Genomic DNA, 5630 nt, shown 5'->3' with positions numbered 1-5630 from the left:
TTTCCCAAACCTATTGTCCCTTTACTGATTGGCTTGTTTACCTGAATTCCTTCTCCCTTGCCCACACCCAAAGCCCATTGTTTTGTTAATTGCTTTATTGCTTGCTGTATTGACTATAAAATAAACTCCTGGGACTGAAGCGGGGTGGACTCCTCAGAGTGACCCTCCTGGCCCCACTTCTCTGTAAGAGTTGTGCAGTTGTTTACCGTCTTCGCTGTCCCGATTACCATCGCCTCTGCGACAAAAGTCTGTGTTTCTTGATGTTCATCAGTAAATGAATGCTTCAAGTCCTCTTCACTTTCAGCAAGCAAGGTTGTGTCATCTGCATAATGCAGGTTGTTAATGAGTCTTCTTCCAAACCTAATGCCCCATTCTTCTTCATATAGTCCAGCTTCTTGGATTATTTGCTCAGCATAAAGATTGAATAGAGATGGTGAAAGGATACAACCCTGACACACACCTTTCCTGACTTTAAACCATGGAGTATCCCCTTGTTCTGTTTCAATGACTTCTTTTTGCTCTGTGTACAGGTTCCACACGAGCACAATTAAGTGTTCTAGAATTCCTATTCTTTGCAATGTTATCCATAATTTGTTGTGATCCACACAGTCAAATGCCTTTGAATAGTCAATAAAACACAAATAAACATCTTTTTGTTATTCTCTGCTTTCTTCCAGGATCCATCTGACATCAGCTATGACATCCCTTGTGCCACATCCTCTTCTAAATATGAATTGAATTTCTGGCAGTTCCTTGTTGATATGATGCTTCAGCAGCTTTTGAATAATCTTCAGCAAACTTTTACTTCCATGTGATATTAATGATATTGTTTGAGATAGATAGATACATATATAATAACTTATTGGTGCCCCAAGGACAACAGTCAATATCAAATTGCATAAAGAAGCAGGTCAAGATGGCTCCAGCAAGTGACCAAAATAACCAGGAAGCCTTCCAGAGGAAGATAAGGTAATGGAACTACCTGAGAAAGAATTTGAAAGACTAATATGTGAGCTCTCCAAGATATCAGGGAGGAGATCATGCAAAACTCAGATCAAGCCAAGGAACACACCAACAAAGCAATAGAGGAATTCAGGAAAACAATACAAGAACAAAAGAACAAAATTAACAGGCTGCTATAAACCATAGAGAGACAGCAACTAGAAATCCAAAAGATTAACAATAAAGTTTCAAAATTAGACAACTCAATAAAAGATCATAGGAGAAGAATTGAGACAATGGAAGTCAGAATTAGTGAGATTGAAGATAAATCCCTTGACACCAATTCATTTGAGGAAAAATCAGAAAAAAAGAATTAAAAAATGAAGAAAGCCTAAAAATTATGTGGGACACCAGCAAGAGAAAAAACCTATGAGTGATTGCAGTACCAGAACCAGAGAGTAGGGGATAACAGAAAACACAGAGAGAACTGTTGAAGATCTGCTGGCAAGAAACTTCCCTGATATCATGAAAGACAAGAAGATATCTATCCAAGAAACCCATATAAGATACCCCAAGAGAAAGTCACCAAGATACATCATAATCAAACTTGCAAAAATCAAAGACAAAGATAAACTCTTGAGAGTGGCTGGGGATAAACAAAAAGTCACCTACAAAGGAAAACCAATAAGACTAAGCTCTGACTACTCAGCAGAAAGCATGCAGGCAAGAATGCAATGGGATGACATATATAAAGCTTTGAAGGAAAAAAATTGCCAGCCCATAATTATAGATCCAGCAAAATTATCTCTCTCAAATATGATGGTGAAATTAGATCATTTCCAGATAAACAGAAGGTAAGGGAATTTGTAAAAACCAAACCAAAATTACAAGAAATATTAAAGGGAGTCCTCGAGTTAGAGAATCAACAATATCAGACAACAATCCAAGACTAGGACACAGTACAGATCAACCAGTTATCAACCCAGATAGGGAATTCACAAAAACAAATCAAAGCTGAAATACTGAAAATAGAGAATCAGAGATGTTAATAGGTAAACGATGACAAACTCAAAACAAAAAAGAGGAAATAAACATGTAGTCATAGAACTTCCATATGGAAAATAAGTTAAGGCAAGAGCAAGAAATAAAATATTGGTTTAAACTTAGAAAAATAAATGTAAATTTCAAGGTAAACACAAAGGAAGCTAACAAACCTACACATCAAAATTAAAAAAAGAAAAACAAAGATTTAGCAAACACAAAATCAACAATAATGAAAAAAAATGAAAATAAAATACATAAGGAAAAAGAACTCAGTACAAAAAATTATGTGGAACAGAGAAATTGTCAACACTACAAAAAAAAATCAAAATGGCAACAGTGAACTCATACCTATCATCTATAAGAGACACATCTTAGATATAAAGACATAAACTAAAACTCAAAGGATGGAAAAATATATACCAAGCAAACAAAAACCAAAAAAGAGCAGCAGTGGCAATATTAATCTCTGACACAATAGACTTAAAAGCAAAATCCACTACAAAGGGTAAGGAAGGACACTATATAATGAATAAAAGGTCAATACACCAGGAGGACATGACCATAATAAATATATATGCACCCAAACAGTGCTCTGAAATACATAAAGCAAACTCTAACAGGATTGAAAAAAGAAATAGACAGCTCCACAGTAATAGTAGGAGACTTCAACACACCACTTTCGGTGAAGGACAGAATATCTAGAAGGAAACTCAAAAAAGATGCAGAAGATCTAAATGTCACAATCAATCAGCTTGACCTCAGAGGCATATACACAACACTTCACCCAATGACAGTCAAGTATACATTCTTTTCCAATGCACATGAAACATTCTGCAGAAGAAACCACATCTTAGGCCCCAAAACAAGTCTTAAGAGAATTAAAACATCAAAATAATACAAAGCATCTTTCTGATCATGATGCCATAAAAGTAGATATCAATAACAGACACAGCAAGGAAAAAAAAACAAATTCGTGGAAACTGAACAAAATTAAAAACTAACAGGTTATAGAAGAAATCAAGGATAGAATAAAGAAATTCATAGAATCAAATGAGAATGAAAACACATCTTAGCAAACACTTTGGGACACAACAAAATAATGCTTAGAGGTCAATTTATAGCAATAAATGCACACATCCAAAAGAAAAAAGGGCCAAAATCCAAACATTAACCTTACAACTCAAACAAATAGAAAGAGAGCAGCAAAAGAAGCCCTCAGTCACCAGAGGAAAGGAAATAATAAAGATTAGAGAAGAAATAAATAAAATAAAGAATAGAAAAATAATTAAAATAGTCAACAAGACCAAAAGTTAGTTCTCTATAAAGAGCAACAAAATCAAAAAACCATTGTCCAAACTGACAAAAGAAAAACAGGAGAGGAAACAAACATCCTGAATAAGACTAGGTGATATCACAAAAGACCCAACTGACATACAAAAGATCGTAACAGAATACCATGAAAAATTATGCTCCAACAAATTTGAAAACATAGAGAAAATGAACAAATTTCTAGAAACACACTACTTACCTAAATTAACACAAACAGAGGTAGAAAAACTAAATAAACCCATAACAAAAGAAGAGATTGAAGAGGTAATAAAAAAAATTCCCAACAACAACAAAAAAGCTCTAGCCAGGATGGCTTCACCGGAGAATTCTACTAAACTTTCAGAGAAGAGATAACACCAGTACTTTTTTTTAATTTTTTTTATTTTATTGTACTTCAGGTGAAGGCTTACAGAACAAATAGTTTCTCATGAAACAGTAGCACACATGTTGTTTTATGTCATTGGTTAACAACCCCACAACATATTAACCCTCTAACTTCTCAACCTATTTTTTTTTTTTTGCTGAAGATAACATAGCCAAAGATACACTGTTTCAAAAATTTCTACATGCACAGTTCAGTGGATAACACCAGTACTTTTAAAGGTATTTCAGAGCATAGAAAAGAAAGGAATACTCCCTAACTCGTTCTATGAAGCCAGCATAACCCTGATACTAAAGCTAGGGAAGACACCACAAAAAAAGAAAATTATAGACAAATATCCCTCATGAACTTAGAGGCAAAATTCCTTAACAAAATTCTAGCCAATAGAATTCAACAACATATCAAAAAAATAATACATCATAACCAAGTGGGATTCATACCAGATAAGCAAGGATGGTTCAACCTTAGGAAATCAATCAACGTAATCCATCACATAAATAAAACAAAAGAAAAGAACCACATGATCAATCAATGCAGAAAAAGCATTTGACAATGTCCATCACCCATTCCTGATAAAAAAAAGTCTCAGCAAAATAGGAATAGAAGGGAAATTCCTTGACATAATAAAGGACATTTATACCAAGCCAACAGCCAACATCGTTCTAAACAGACAGAGACTGAAAGCATTCCCCTTGAAAACTGGAACCAGACAATGATGCCCTTTATCACCACTCTTATTCAACGTTGTACTGGAAGATCTAGCCAGAGCAATTAAGCAAAAAATAAAAAAGAAGGAGCATGCAAATTGGTAAAGAAAAAGTAAAAGTATCCCTTTTTGTAGGTGGTATGATCTTATACACAGAAAACCCCAACGAATCCACAAGAAAACTATTGGAACTAATAAAAGATTTCAGCAAAGTGTCATGATAGACAATAAACATACAAAAATCAGTTGGATTCCTCTACACCAACGATGAGAACTTCAAAAAGGAAATCACCAAATCCATACCATTTGCAATAGCATCCAAGAAGATAAAGTACTTAGGAATAAATCTAACCAGAGACATAAAAGACCTATACAAAGAAAACTACAAAACACTACCACAAGAAACCAAAGGAGATTACATAAGTGGATAAATATACCATGATCACGGATAGGAAGTCTCAACATTGTGAAAATGTCAGCAGCTCTAGCCACAGCCATCTACAGGTACAATGCAATCCCAATCCAAATTCCAAAGACTTTTTTAACAAGATGGAGAAACAAATCACCAGCTTTATATGGAAAGGGAAGACAACCTGGATAAGCAAAGCATTACTGAAGAAAAATTTATACACATATTGTTTTGAGACATTGGTTGCAAACCCCAAAATGTGACAGCACATTCCCCTTTCCAACCCGGGTTCCCTGTGTCCATTTGACCATTTCCTATCCTTTCTTGCCTTCTCATCCTGCTTTTGGACAGTAGCTGCCCATTTGGTCTTACATATCTGATTGAACTAAGAAGTGCATTCGTCATGTGTATTATTTTTTGTTGTGTAGTCATGTCTAACCTCTGTTTGAAGACTGAGTTTCAGGAATGGTTTAGACTTAATTTTTTACTTCAATACATAAAAATAATTGTAAATAATTGCTATTTTCACTTCATTTTAACCGATCTAAAACTGTTCTTTAATCAATTTGATTTATCATAACAGCTATGATCTAGAAATATGAAATTTAGTATTTGATTTTCTTTGTTTGAAATATGTAACTACATAACACTTCCAATAAATTGGTGGAATGCCCAGGAGATTTCATAAAATTTTTTATGTATAAACTTAATTTCTATTAAATAATGAGGAGTGAAAAATCTTCAGACATTCATCTCCAGCTATGGGCAGCATCCTCAGTTGACACAGTTGGCTCTGCAAAGTTTATCACTTTCAATGC

This window comes from Trichechus manatus, unplaced genomic scaffold, assembly GCF_000243295.1.
Source record: "Trichechus manatus latirostris isolate Lorelei unplaced genomic scaffold, TriManLat1.0 scaffold00171, whole genome shotgun sequence".
NCBI classification, from domain to species: Eukaryota; Metazoa; Chordata; class Mammalia; order Sirenia; family Trichechidae; genus Trichechus; species Trichechus manatus.
The sequence above is the reverse complement of the archived record's forward strand: the minus strand, read 5'-3'. Positions refer to the sequence as shown.